Genomic DNA, 14,926 nt, shown 5'->3' on the forward strand with positions numbered 1-14,926 from the left:
GCAAGTTAAAAAGTACAGCCTATTTTAGCTTTAACACACATCCCTCTCACAGATAGCAATGTCCAAAACAGCACACCCTATTTTAGGAAGTTATCAAAGGCAGCTCCTAAATGGGCCACAAAATAGACCCACAGTCTGGAAGATCAGGGCTAACAGGGTTAGGAGCTGCAGGGCGTGGAGGTGCTGCTTAACCACCTCCTACCGCAGCCCCACTTCGAGGACCAAAAGACTGAGGCCCAAGAGCTAAAACGGCCACCTGAGTCTTCCCGACTCAGGCTCTACCCTCTACTTCCGACCCTCCTACGCAGCTCCCAGCCACTGTGCGGCCCGGCCTCCAAGTCAGGGGGCCTCCAACTGTGGTCTCGGCAGGACGGGCACTGGATGAAACGGGCAGTGGGTGGGAGAGGTGGGCATGGGGGAGAAAGCCCCCCCCCACAGACTCCGAAGCTCTGGGCTGGTGCTGCCACGGCCTTTCTCTCTCACAGAGGGAGGGCAGTTCCCACAAGACCCCAGCGATGTCCTGGAGGCCCCGGCCAGGCCGAGCCGCTCAACGGAGGCTGTGGTGAATCCTCGCTCGTGGGGTTGTGCTCTGGGAACGCCGCGTTCCAGCACCGCGGACAGAGAAAGGCCACAGCGAACATGCCCCTAGGATTTGGAAACGGGAGCAGTCACTCGCTGAGAACTGGGACGCTGCGGGGCCCCAGCTTCCCCAGTCCAGGCAGGATGACCGGGACGTGCCACCGCACCTGCTCGGGACAGAGGTCAAGGTGGCGTGGGTGTGGGCGTCAGGTGCAGCAGCCCAGCCTGCGTCCTGTCCCGGGAAGGGGTCCTGCCTCGTGGTCAGGGGCAGAGCCCGGGGCCAGGCCGCCCGTGCTCGAGTCCCGGCACTGCCTCTCAGGGCTACGCACGGCCAGCGGTAACTCATTGAACCTTCCGCTCCTCCGTTTCCCCTGGCATGGGCGTAACCAGCATCCTCCTCCTCGGGCTGTTGCAAGGGCTAGATGATGCCAGCCCCAGGAACTGTCCCCAGCAAATGTTACGAACCCCGGCTACCAAGCCCAGCCGACACCCCCAAGGCCCGGGATCTCCTCTATCCCTTCAGAAACAAGGTCCTGGAAGCACTCAGGCCAAGCCATTGGATCCAGGAGAGCAGGGAAGGGGCTCTAGGTACCAGAGAACACGGGAAGTTCACAGCAGGAAATGAGGCCTTGATGAAGGTCAATAAATCTATTCAAAGTCCCCATTAAAAACCTGGCCAGGGACTTCCCTGGTGGCGCAGTGGTTAAGAATCCGCCTGCCAATTCAGGGGACACGGGTTCGAGACCTGGTCCGGGAAGATCCCACATGCTGCGGAGCAGCTGGGCCCGTGCGCCACAACTACCAAGCCCGAGCGCCACCTGCACGCCTAGAGCCCGTGCTCCGCAACAAGAGAAGCCACCGCAATGAGAAGCCCGCGCACCGCAACGAAGAGTAGCCCCTACTCGCTGCAACTAGAGAAAGCTCGCGTGCAGCAAGCAACAAAGACCCAACGCAGCCAAAAATTAAAAAAAAAAACAAAAAAACAAAAAAAAACCTGGCCAGGAAAAGAATGGGCCAGAGAAGCCCTGTGAGAATTTGTGGTCAGCAGGAAGGGAGGGAAGGCGATAGTGACCATGCCCGGGTGATGGTGCACCAGGGAAATGACCTCGGTAACCGGGAACTCGGGGGTGGGCCCCGCTCCCCTCTGAAGAGCCGGAGGCCTCGAGGAACCCCACCCTCCGCAGAGCTCCCGCTGCAGCCTTTCCTCCCCGCACACCTACTCAGAGCAGGGCAACAGTGCCACGGTGAGGGCCACCCTGACTCCGGGGCTGGGGACTGGACACCTGGGGGGAGGGGAGGGAAGAGAAGGGGAGGCTCATCCCCAGAGCACAGGATACAGCCCAGCCGGAGAGGGTCCCTGCTCTGGGGAGCTCCGGGGTGCAGGCAAGCAGGGCCGCCTCCACTCAGTGTGGAGCCGTGCAGACCCGACTGCGAGTCCAGCCAGGATCAGGTCACACAGAGCTCAGAGCTCAGTGAGTCAGCACCAGCATGTGCGTCCCAGCGAGACCTGGCCTGAAACCCAGTTGCTATCCGTCTAACCTAGCTCTGAACAAGCACCAACTCCAGCTCCAGGAACTATCGAAACTCAAATCTTAGAAAAGTTTCTACGCCATGAATCCTCATTATCCTGTGCGCCCATTCTAATTAACTTCTCTGAAAAGTTTTGTGATTAAAAATATTTCAAGTGGCAAGTCTGACTCATTATACTAAAGAGAGAAACATGGGCAAAGTCTCGTTGCAGAGAAGGCTGGTCACCACAAAGCTATTTGGAGTTGACTTCAGTAAGATTCTGCCTTCAAATCCTGACTACCTGTGGGTGGATTAAACATTTGTGGATTAGCCTTGGTGTAAACAATGAGAAGATAGTGCACTTGCGGGGGGCGGGGGGGAATAAAAACCCTTTTAACTGCACTCTACTGTTATCTGGAATTACTGGCAACCAAGGGGGACACACAGGGCCCCCTACAGAGGCCCGTCCTTCCCCACCACTGGGGAGTGCTGCTCCCCCACCCCCTACCTTGGGTAGGGAAAGTGGGGAGGAGGGAGTGGACTGCAGAGTTCCTGCCCCATGCGGCCTGGTCCACCACAGCCGAGCACAGGCTATCGTGGCCATTTTCAGTCGTGCTGTATAATACTGAGGCTGAAAGTATAAAAACAATATATCTGCAAAAGTTCAACATGCTGCTAAATGTTACACGCAATTTTAAGCAGATTAAACTCATTTTGTACTAAGTTTTGACACCTTCTGTGGGATCGGTGATTTTGCTTTGTCCAAGGCCTAGCCTCGCGCTCCCATCTCATCTGTCATCCTGGATGAACAAGAGTTGAGTTTAAATAGTCGGGAGAGAGAGATGACTTTGGTACTTGAACCATGGGGTTTTAGTGGGCTCTCTGCAACCTGGAAATCTGATGGGCTAACTCCCTGGCTTAAATCCCTTCCTTGGCCTTCTCAGCACAAACAGGATACAGTCCAAGGTCCTTTACCCCGGGGTGGGGGGCCTGCTAGCCCACCTACCTTCCCCAAGCGCGCTGAGGACCACACCCGCAGGCTGTTTCTTTAAGGCTCTCAAATATGCACCCTCCACACCTTTGTCCCCTCCCCTGATGCCCTGATTCTCATCCTGCAGGCAATTCATACTCATGCTTCAGGACCACTTTAAATAGCAATTCCTCTGGGAAGCTTCTCCTGGCCAGAAATAAACACCCTCTGCTCTTTAGGACGCAGTCCTCTTGAAACCACAGAGAAAAAATCTTTAATACACTAGATCCCTGTCTCCCCTGAGCTCCTTAAGGAAAGGGACTGAGTCATTTTCATCTTTAAGGAGCACAAAGCTGACCCATTGAAGAAGCCCCAAACAAGCTTTTCTTAAATGATTAAATCACAGAAAAACTCACACTTTGCATCCCCAGTGCCCCAAGATAAATACAGTACATAAGAAAAAGTATTTGGAAATTTTTATCAGCGAAACAGATTGCTTAAAATTACTATAAAATAATGAAACTGGGCTTCCCTGGTGGCGCAGTAGTTGAGAGTCCGCCTGCCGATGCAGGGGACGCGGGTTCGTGCCCCGGTCCGGGAAGATCCCACATGCCGCGGAGCAGCTGGGCCTGTGAGCCATGGCCACTGAGCCTGCGTGTCCGGAGCCTGTGCTCCGCAACGGGAGAGGCCACAGCAGCGAGAGGCCCGCGTACCGCAAAAATAATAATAATAATAATAATAATGAAACTAATTTTCCTGCATTTCACTTAGGCTGATACTGATGGCACAATGTGAAGAGGGGCTGCAAACTGTCGGGGTGACTGCAGCCTGGCTGAGTCTGCGGCCTCCCGGGCCCCTGCAGTATACAAAGGGGCCAGGCCTGGGGTCAGGGGCCTGGTTTAGTCTTGGCTGTCACTCACCAGCCAGGAGAGCGTAGGTTGGCCACTGATCCACCCTGGCCCTCAACATGATGTCGGTGGAGTGCAGGGCCAGGCGGTACCAGTCACAGCTCCCTGCACCCAGGGCTCTTCAGAGGCACTTCGATCTCTGCGGTATTTCCATGTTATAAAGAACACAGCGCTGCGCACCTCCAACTCCAGCTACTTTGGAGGACACCCTTCTGTGTGGGCGACCTGCTTAAAAGTACAAAACCTGCCACAGACCTCAGGCAGCACCCAGAAGGCTGGGAGGCAGCCCTCCCCACTGCTCCGTGGACACCCAGCAACAGGCTGATCTTGAGTCCAGCCAGGTGATACCAGATTCTACTAATATGAAGAGGGAAATAATAGGAGGCTGAAATGAAAACCGCCAATGATTTCATAACCCCGTGTACACGGCTTTCCAAAACAAGCCTTGGTAAACAAATGCACACTTCAGAAACATACATCTAGATGGGACAGACAGTGCCCCCGGGACCATGCACAGAAATGCCAGGCCTCCAGGGAGGGGAGCAGAAAGACCAGAGAGGAGCCATGATGTTCCCTCCACACTCCTGTGACGTTTGAATGAGGCCACAGGTACGTAATGCCCTCACAGTGTGTAACTGTGTAAAACATATAACAATCTTAAGAATCAAGGCTCTGGGTGCCGCCACCTGTGTGATGCTCGCATCCCTGACCTTTCTACTCTGGACACGCTTCAAGGGAGCTGTCGGGAGGTGCCGGGTTCAAGCCCAGCCAGCACCTCGCCCCCTCCTCCCTCACCAGGGACCCCACCCGTGGCTCGTGCTAAAGGCCCCCCAGCTCTCCGCCTGTGGAGACAGTGCTGCTGGCCCAGGAGGGGCAGAAATAAGCCTGGCTGGAGAAGAGAAAGAGAAAATGGACTCACACAGGAGATGGAGAAAAAGGCCCTGCTGGAGCTGCCCACAGCCCAGTCGATACTCTCAGTTCCCACACACTCCTTGTAGGGCAGGGAAAGAGGGACAAGCCCAGCTGGTCCTCAGACACCAGCTCGGCACGAAGGCCACAGTCAGCGGGAGCCCCCCCACCCCACCCCAGGGCTTCCAGAGTCATCCAGGACATGGCTCCTGCCTCAATCACCTGACCCCGGCCGGACCCTCTGTCACAGCCTGCTCATGTGGGGCGAACCCCAGACCTATAGCCTGCTCTCCACGGTAGTCACACTGGGGGTGCCCGGGCACTTCTGGAGGCCAGGGGCAGATCCATGAACAGGGGTGACATCTTGGGGAGCTTCCACATTTATGGGATACTTTTTCAAAAAGTTTGTGGGCCACTGGGCTAAAGCATTTCAAGGCTACACAGTCCACTTAGCAAACAAACACCTAGCTCTGTTCCTGGTCCCTGAAAGCTCAACCTGAGGCTTTTAGCCTGGGAGAAGCCACAGCACGGAAGGGCTTATGTGCAAAAGAACCTCGCCTTCCTCCAATTTTAACTTCTCAGATGGCCTAACAGAAAGATTCCACACATGACAAGACACCATAGACATCTCAAATGTAAGTTAAAAAAAAACACACTCCCACCTATTGTATAATTCCACATTTTCCCCTGATAGCCTAGCGAGATTGCCAAGTTTAAAGGAAAAAAAGGCTTTTTGGACTCAATTTTTTTATCCCCACAGGGTCATCCATTCTTTTCTCCTACACATAGTGACTGTAGAATAACGAAGCAGTGTGTTCACAGGACTGGGGTCAGGCATCGTTCCTGCTGGCCGTCCAGGAGAAGCTACAGACACAGACACGCGGGTGAGCACACTCGTGAACACTTGTGAGCACACGTGCAACACCCACGGCCAAAACTGTTCTGATGGGACCTCGAATCAAAAGTGTGCCCAAATCATCCTGGTCTCTGAGACCACAGATGGAGTGGATTGTCACAAAAATAAAACCCACACTGCAACCTATTCAAAGGCGGCCCGTGAAGGTTCCTCTGGAAATGTCTCCCGGCTCCTCCCGCAGAGCGGCCCTGATCCACGCCTGACCAGGGGCAACACCACGGGTGCAGGGGTGAGGCTCTGGGCTCCGGTTCCAACCGTGCCTCCAGATGGAGGGAAGGGAGAGGCCACGCACTCAGGGACACAGACTCACCAGGCGTGCTCTCCACCCCCTTACCGCTCAGAACCAGTGGTTAGTGAGCCTCACTGCTCCCTTCCTCGCCGTGGGAGGGGCCTGGGGGGGTGGCGGTGAGGAGGCCAGTAGGCACCCAGGATGGGGCACACCTGTGCCTGGCCAGCCTGCACAGGCCAGCTCTCCATGCCTGTATCACCCGGCCCAGAGCCGGGCTCCTTAAAATCCAGGGACGCGACAAAGGGAAAAGCAGTCCTCTGAAATCTCAAGTGAAAAGGAAAAAGAGAAAAGAAAAAAAGTTGAGGAAATCTTTGTGGAAGCCACAAACCCTATGTGCAGCAGTTAGTCTGACACTGACCCTGCCAGATGGGTTAGCACCCCGCAGCCTCAGCCTACATGTTACCCCTTTACATGTCTAAGATGAACAGGACTGTAATCAACGTCATTAAGAAGGCTTGGTGGCTATAAATCCTGAGCCCTTAATGAAACATAAAGTAGCCCTTGCTCTCAAGAAGACAGCAGGGCTTCCCCGTAGCTGTCCCCCACCCCCTCCATCACCACGCCAGGCACTTGGCAGTGGGGTGCACCCACTCACAGGACGCCTGCTGCCAACGTGGCCATGCCCTGGAAACACCCGCCTGGGCGTAGGGCCTCGTGCAGGGCCCCTCCTGCGCCAACATCACGGTCCTAATAAGGCACCCAGGGAGACTGCCCAGGCCACCAGGGCAGAGCCTGCTGGGCAAAGTGGGGGAGGGGTGGAGACCCAATTTTACATACAGCCATCAGGATGGGCCTTACCAAGAAGGGGACATTTGAGCAAAGGCCCAAAGAGGCCATGAGAGAAAGTACGCCATGGAGGTGTCTGAGGGAAGAGGTGACAGGCAGAGGGGCAGGCCAGGGCCATCAGCCTGAGGCTGGCGCAGGGACAAGAGGAGGAGATGGGGGGTGCGACGTGCGGCCTCATGACCTCTGCTGTACCCGAGTGAGAAGCCTCTGGAGGGCTCTGAGCAGGGGAGTGAGCTGGTCTGACTTTGCTCAATAAAGCCCCCTCCGGCGGCTCTGCTACAAACAGCGATGGGGCAAGGGCGGCCGTGGGGAGAGCGGGCACCCTGCAGACGGTGCAGTAATGAAGGCAAAGGTGGGACACACAGAAAGGAGAAGTGACTGTGCTCTGAAGATGCAGCGGGACTTCCCACAGAGCCGATACAGGCAGTGAAGTGCCAAGGACCACACGAGGTTTCACCGACAGAAGCAGAAGGAGCGCGGGGGCCTTCATTTCACGGAGGTGGGGAAGGAGGCCCGCGCCTGAGTCTGGTTTGGGACACGTGCAGTCGGAGATGCTTCCTGTCAGGAAGGCAGTGGCTAGAAGGGCCCAGAATCCAGGCGAGAAGTCTGGACTGGGGAAGTCTGTTTCGGAGTCGCCAGCCTATAGATGGTGAGTGAAGCACCAGAATGGATGGCAGCACCACCAAGGCAAGCAGAGAAGAGGTCCAGGGACTAGGCCCCGGCAACGCCAGGAGGAGAAATCAGCCAAGGAGGGAGACAGGAGGGCGATCCCGAGGGAGGGGCGCTGGGAACCGAGGGGAGAGGCTTCAAGGACGTGGGGGTGACGAGCTGATGCTGACAGGCGGCTGAGGACGAAGCCCGGGGACTGACCACTGAGAGGCGGTGGGAGGCCGAGAGGCCGGGCGAATGGTGCAGACGCCGGCTGGTGAGTCTACAGGAGTGCTTGTTTCCACAGTAACTTGGAAGCAAGCCCAGCAGCCGCGAGCGGGGCGCGGTGAGGTTGAGGAGAAAGTGTGAAATCATAGTCCAGGACAGGGATCCACAAACTGCAGCCCAAGGGCCCAGTCCTGCCCACTGTTTGCTTTTGTAAAATAAAGTTTTATTGGAACACGGCCACATCCGTTTGTTTGCCTACTGCCCTTGACCATTTGTGCGCTACAACAGCAGAGTTCAGTGGTGCTGTGACAGGACTGGCGTGGCCCATAAAGCCCCAAATATTAACTCTCTGGCCCTTCTCAGGAAAAGCTGGCTGACCCCTGGTCTAGGATGGTGGGGAACCAGGTTCTGGGTGCCAAATGGTCCCAGCCACGGTGCGGCCGTGAATTCAGAAACCTGCCACCGTGGTCGTGGGTCCTCCAGCCACATCCCCCGTGTTGAGAAGCAGCCATAACCAGGACTGTGGTTTTCCCACGTGACAAGGAGGCCCTCTGCCACGGGCCCTTCCGTGTCAGACAGTCAGCCACTCCTGCCACGAGCCCCTGGCGCCCAGCAGAGCACGCTGGGCTCGGCACATCCTCACCTACTTTCGCAGCCTCGGAGAGGTGGGGAGGACTGGGGCTCAGCGCCGAAGAGGATTCAGCTATGCGGGGATTCAGAACAGACTGGTCCAGTTCAAAAGCCCAAGTTCTGAACCTCTGGGGCCCAGCACCCTCCATCCCGGCTGCAACTCAGAATCACGGAGTGGAAAAGGTGACAAATGTCAACGCTGGCTGGCTCCACCCCCCACTCCTTTACTGCCCTCGGGCGGAGGTAAGGGGGTGGAAAGCTGGCCTCCCTGCCCCTCAAAAGCCTGCGGTGAGTGTAATATGCGGCCAGGGTGGGGGACCTCCCATCACTGCTCTGCTGCCCTCCCTAACTCCACACCCACCCCGACAGTTCCTTTCCCCAAGAACTCCCACGTCTGTCCTGTCACGCAGGCTCCTTCTCTGCATCCCAGAGAGGCCTCAGGAGGCATCCGCCCAGCCTCCCAGGCGGCGAGTCCCCAGTGACCGGGGTCTGCGGTGATGAGGTCTCCCCGGCCTTCGACATCCAGCCATGAGCTCTGCGTCTGGCCTCAGCTGAACTATGTCCCCTTGTGAACCCAGGAGACTTCAATCCTGCACCATCCAGACGGTGGCATTTCACCTTTACAAACTGAAGTCTCACTGGGTTCAGGACCAAGACCATCAAAAGAGAAACGCCACAGGTCTCCAGAGCAGAGCTGTGAGCCGCCAGCCTCTCACGACACAGAACTGACTCCGGTTTGGGTTTCATTCCCCTTCCTGCCTTCCTTCCTTTTCCCTCCCTGGCAGCACCTTTAAATTTTCTGTTTCCTTTACTGAGACATCAAAATTGGGGTGTCTAAGGCTCTCACCTCCTTACTGCCCAGCCTCAAAATTTTACTATTATCTCACTTACTTAAGAGTTACCACGTGTTAAATTAGTTCATGGTCTCACTGCATGAGAAAGTAAACAAAGCACTATCCCTGATGAATAATTTTAAATCTCAGTTCTAGAATTTCACAAAGGTGAAGGTAAACTTATGGGCAGTTCAACCAACAGGTTGCTTTCCAAAAGCCCATTTATAAGTTACTTGGAACCTAGAGAATATTCCTCTTCATATAAAATCACCATGAAGATGGGACTTCAGATTCCAAGCTAAGAGGCAAATGCCTATTTAAGAGGTTTGTTCTTTTGCCAATTTAAAATAAGAAAAATGTTATGATAATACAAGAAAATCAAGTGTGGGTTTACATGTGCATCTAAATGCAAGAAAATCAAACGTGAGTGTATGTGTGGGGATATAGGCAAAAATGCTCTTACTTAAGGAAGAGAAGCTTTACATCAAGGACACAGAAGTGAGTCCACGGGGCTGAGAAGAGCCTTTCTGCTCACTGCCAAGGGGGAGGATGCTGATGATTCTGGGTCTCCCCTCCGAGCCACCGCCCCACGTGGGACTGCTACCAGCACTGCTGGCAGGTCTCAGGCTCAACTGCTAACACAGGGAAGGGCAAGGAGAACGGAGCTACACAGATGGAGAGGCCAAGTGCACAGAGTGGGGAACAGTCAACAGACAAGGGGGGAGGAGGGGTGTACGTGGCGTCCACGGTGAGTATACACAGGGTTGTGAGACAAGGATTAGAGAGAGAGAGATGGGAATAAGACTGTGGGTCCCCATCAGAAAGAATGCAGGAGGACACTGTCACCTGCTGCCACCCCAGTCGCCCCATTAGTTTGGTGGCTTGTCTATCACCGGGCTAGGCCTACCTGGCGTAACTTTGTAAGTGAGGGGCTTTGTGGACAGAAAGACCTGTGAGTCCTGCTCTGCCACTGAGCACTGGACGACCTCACTTCTCTGCGCCCCAGTTCTCTCACCTGCAAAATGGGAGGACAGACACGTATGATTCAGAGGGTATGAGAGGAAGCCGTGCACAGCAGCCAGCGCTCGGCAAGGCTCCAGGAGGGTGGGTGGTTCATGAAATCAGTGACGGGGGACGTGTGTCACCCCTCTTAAGCCAACAGGCCCTGGTGCACATTGAGTGCTCAGTAAGGTCAGCGTAAGAAACCTAACAACACAAGGTCCCTTCCTGCGCAGCTGGGAGAGGAGGGCAGACTCAGTGAGGTGGGCAGGGGCCGGCCTGGGCCTGGAGCCAGGGAGTCAGAGGGAGACCAGAGCCCGGAGGCCAAGCAGCTGTCCAGCTGAAGGCTGGGCAGAGGCCAGGCCTACACCGGGAGGAGAAACCCCAGGCCCAACCCGAGCGGGGGCTCAGTGTAGAGAGGGGTAGGAAGCAGGCCCACTCCCTGGGGAAAGAGGTAACTGGGCCTAGTCAGTTACCAGGGACCTGAAAGCCATCAAGTGTGGGACTTCGGGGACCCGTGACCAGTCACTGAGGGGACTTCACGGACCTACGACAAGCAACTGAGGGGTCTTGGGGACCCACGGCCAGCCACCAAGGCAGGGGAGAAAAGGAAGATGAGCTGAAGATACAGATAATTGACTCAGTTCTGGTCTCCCTCTGACTCCATGGCTCCAGATTCAGGAACAGGGACCACCATGAATTTATTATTATTTTTAATTAATTATTTATTTTTTATACAGCAGGCTCTTATTAGTTACCTTTTTATACATATTAATGTATACATGTCAATCCCAATCTTCCAATTCATCCCACCCCCACCCCCCTCCCCCAGACCACCATGAATTTTCATGTTATTTATAGTATGTAAGTATAAATAAATATGTAATAGAGGCATATCTATTCATCTTCATATCAAGGATGACTTCTCTCAGTCCACAATCGGGAAATGACCTTTTATTATTATTATTATTTTATTTCTTTATTTATTTATTTTTGCGGTACGCGGGCCTCTCAACTGTTGTGGCCTCTCCCGTTGCGGAGCACAGGCTCCAGACGTGCAGGCCCAGCAGCCATGGCCCACGGGCCCAGCCGCTCCGCGGCATATGGGATCCTCCCGGACCGGGGCACGAACCCGTGTCCCCTGCATCGGCAGGCAGACTCTCAACCACTGCGCCACCAGGGAAGCCCGGGAAATGACCTTTTAGATGTCTGTCCTCTGGCTCCCCTCCCCCCAGGGCAGGAGCGGTAGGTGTTGTCTGCTATTCTTTCCCTTTCGCCCCCTTGACATCCTGCCACAGGCAGGCATTCAATAAATGTTTGTCACATCAATGAGTCAATTATTTGCACAAATCCCAGTGCACTGTTTCTTTCGGGTATTAATACAATCCATCCTTCATGTCACCTGGCCTGGCTCACGTGACTTCTCCTTGCTGGGACCAGGAACTCACACTGAACAAGGACCCCTCACACAGACCCCTGCTGGGCCGCCCTTGCTGGGCCATTTCACCCAGGTGATACCATCTGACCCACGAGCTGTTCTGTCTTCAATTCACAGACGAGGACAACGAGACTGCCCAGGGCCACCTGGCCACAGTGAAACGAATTCACTCATCAACAAACGTGCCCCTAGCGAAGTGCAGCACAGGCCCTGATCCAAAGCTCTTACTTTTCCAAACCAATGTAACACAGGAAGACGACAGGACTTATCTGTTCATTGAGTGCATGTCCAGCAAATGGCCCTCGTGCAGGTCCAGGAGAAGGACGAACCATGGCCGCCCAACAGCCTCAGCCGTGCCGAGCCTGGGCTTCCTCATTCCGTCTGCTGTGTCAGGCAGTGCCGTCCTCACCAGGCTGCTGCGCCATGTGGGAGGTCAAATAATGCCCCCCGCAAAGATGTCCACGTTCTAAGCCCTGCAACCTGAGCGTTATTTATATGGCACGGACTTTGCAGACATGATTAAGCTGAGGATATTGAGGTAAGAAGCTATCCTGGAATGTATGGTGGGCCCTAAATCCTCATAAATGTCCGAGAAAAAGGATGCTAAGGAAGATTTCAGATGGAAGAGAAGAAAGTCATGTGACAGAAGCAGAGGGAGGCACAGTCACAGAGAAGAAGCTACACAGCTGGCACTGGACGGAGGAGGGGGCCATGAGCCAAGGAAAGCCGGCTACCATTCTGGACAAGGCAAGAAATGGATTCTCCTCTGCAGCTACCATGGCCCTGCTGATACCCTGATTCTAGCCCTGTGATGCTAATTTGGACTTCTAGCCTCTGGAACTGTAAGAGAGCGAAATTTCTTTTGTTTTAAGGCGCCAAGTTCGTAAGAATTTTTGACAGCAGTCCTAGGAAACTGATACAGGGGATGAAGTGGGAACTATAAGTGAAGCCACCAGAACAGTGCCCGGCACACAGCAGGAATCAAGAACCTCAATCAGTGAAGGATGGTTCCTGTCACCTCCCTGGACTGAGCCAGTCCTTCAAGCTGTGCAAAGAGCTACAGCCTTATGCTGCAAGGATCCTGGTGACATTTAAAAAACTCCTTCACATATACTGCCTCTCTTGATTCTGTCTCAAGAGGGATTTTCCAAGGCTGCCCAAACTCTTAGCTCATCCTACCTAAAAATACAATTCTGCCACAGGCATTTGTCTTAAACACCCAGTACAATAACTCAGCTATTCCACGGGCGGCCTTTGCTGACCTCTCACAGAGGACCTCAGGCTTCGTGAGCTGTGATCGGGGCCTCCTAACCTTGAATAAACGCAGCAGAAGCGCTCCTCTCAGCCACAGGCTCTGCAGCTGCCAAAGGACGGGCGGGAGGCGGGTCCCCGATGTGGGTGGGCCCCGAGAGCCCTGCCCTGCAAACCCGGGAGAAGGGCCAGCTGGGCCAGCAAAGGACCGGGTGGTTCACATCTGGCTCTCTGTCCCCTTCTCTCCATCTCTTCAGCCCTGGCTCTGCGGCCCTGCTCTCGGTTTTCCTTCTTGAGGTTGTGGGTCCCAGTGTTGAAACACACGATGTGCAATAATCCCACTTCCTCTGGCGCTGGCAGCTGCCCTCCGGGCTCTGCGCAGATGAGGCCCGGATCCTGGAGGCGCCTCTGCCCTCCCCCTGCCCCCATTCAGGGGCCCCGCCACTCCGTCTCCAGCCTGCGCGAGATCTGAAGACCATCCCTCTATCACAGGCCGCGAGCAGCCCGCCACAAAGGGCTCAAGGCGGAGCCCCGAAACCTCAAGAGTGTCTTAAAGAAAAAATGAACAGAAAGCGGAAGCCCATTGGCTTCCTGCGAGCAGCCCTCTGAGCTGTCTTCTTTGCACCCGTTCTCGTCTGACCTTCTGCATGGGTGCAAGGGCTGGGCTCACTCATGGGAGGCATGTGCCCTGGGCTCCTGACAAGACACCACCAGGGCAGACAGGGCACAGCGGCATGTCGGGACCAGCCAAGGCAGAAGGAGGCACCCCTCAGCCTGGCAGACCCCCGGGGCTCAGGTCTAACGTCCGCACGCCCCTCGCTCCCCAAGGAGGCCTCACAGCTTGGCCCTGTCCCGCGAGACCCCACCTGGGTCTGGTGCGCAGCCTCCCAGATGCACGCCTGTGACGGCCCTGAGGGGTTATCACCGCGTCCTGCTCCCTGGAGCGCCCCCGGGCCATGCGGCCACAGTTCCTCCCCTTGTGCCTGAAACCTTGTATGTACGGGAGGGAACGTGAGCAGGCAGGTAGGTGTCAGCAGCCTCTGCCAGCCCACCTCCCGGGCCTGAAGGGGGGCCTCGCAGACGCCCCTGCCCACACGTACCCACTCCAGTGACAAACTACCAGGGCCGCCTGGCAGACTTAGAAGCTGACGACGACCATCCAACATGACTCCGAATCATCCATATGTACAGTGCCCGTGTCCAGATCGTTCCCTTCCCTTCCAGACACACAGCGTGATGGTGGGAGCGGCTGATACCCTGGGAGGGCACAGCCAGGACCAGCGTCAGCCAGACACCATCACAGCTGGAAATCGGCTCGATTCCCCAGGCGCTGTGCAGTCCTGGGCCCGGCTGTCAGAGACGTCCCTCCAGAACCTTCTGTAGCACCTGTTGCTCAGCCCTGCAGTGGGCCAGGCGGAGGAGTGCCCCTCAGAGCCACTGTTCTTTTTTTTTTTTTTTTTTGGCTGTGTTGGGTTGGGTCTTTGTTACTGCGCGCGGGCTTTCTCTAGTTGCGGCGAGCGGGGGCTACTCTTCGTTGCAGTGTGCGGGCTTCTCATTGCGGTGGCTTCTCTTGTTGCGGAACACAGGCTCTACGCGTGCAGGCTTCACTAGTCGTGGCTCGCAGGCTCTAGAGCACATCCTCAGTAGTTGTGGCGCACGGGCTTAGCTGCTCCACGGCATGTGGGATCTTCCCTAACCAGGGCTTGAACCATCTCCCCTGCATTGGCAGGTGGATTCTTAACCACTGCGCCACCAGGGAAGCCCGGAGAGCCACTGTTCTTGCAGCTGAGGTCCAGGTGGCCTTGACAAGCCTCATTCAGGACGCTACAGACTCGTTTGAAAAGTCTGTGTGTGACTAGAAGGCGATAATTCTAAAAAGCATATCTTACAAATAATATCTAACCAAGAAATAGTTACAAGCCAGGTGAGAATTGGAGGAAATGCGGAGGAATGTTCAAACGTCATCTAAGCCCACGCTCTCCTTCCAGCCAGGGTGATACTCCATCCACCCCTCAGAACAGGGTGGGGCAGTA

General features: G+C 55.4%; 1 protein-coding gene across 2 annotated transcripts in view; it reads right to left on the reverse strand.

The window, feature by feature from the left end:
- INPP4A (inositol polyphosphate-4-phosphatase type I A) overlaps positions 1-14,926 on the reverse strand; it is a 130,629-nt gene that overhangs the window by 97,824 nt on the left and 17,879 nt on the right. The gene's annotated exons all lie outside the window — the stretch shown is intronic.

This window comes from Mesoplodon densirostris, chromosome 14 (genome assembly GCF_025265405.1).
Source record: "Mesoplodon densirostris isolate mMesDen1 chromosome 14, mMesDen1 primary haplotype, whole genome shotgun sequence".
Lineage (NCBI taxonomy): Eukaryota > Metazoa > Chordata > Mammalia > Artiodactyla > Ziphiidae > Mesoplodon > Mesoplodon densirostris.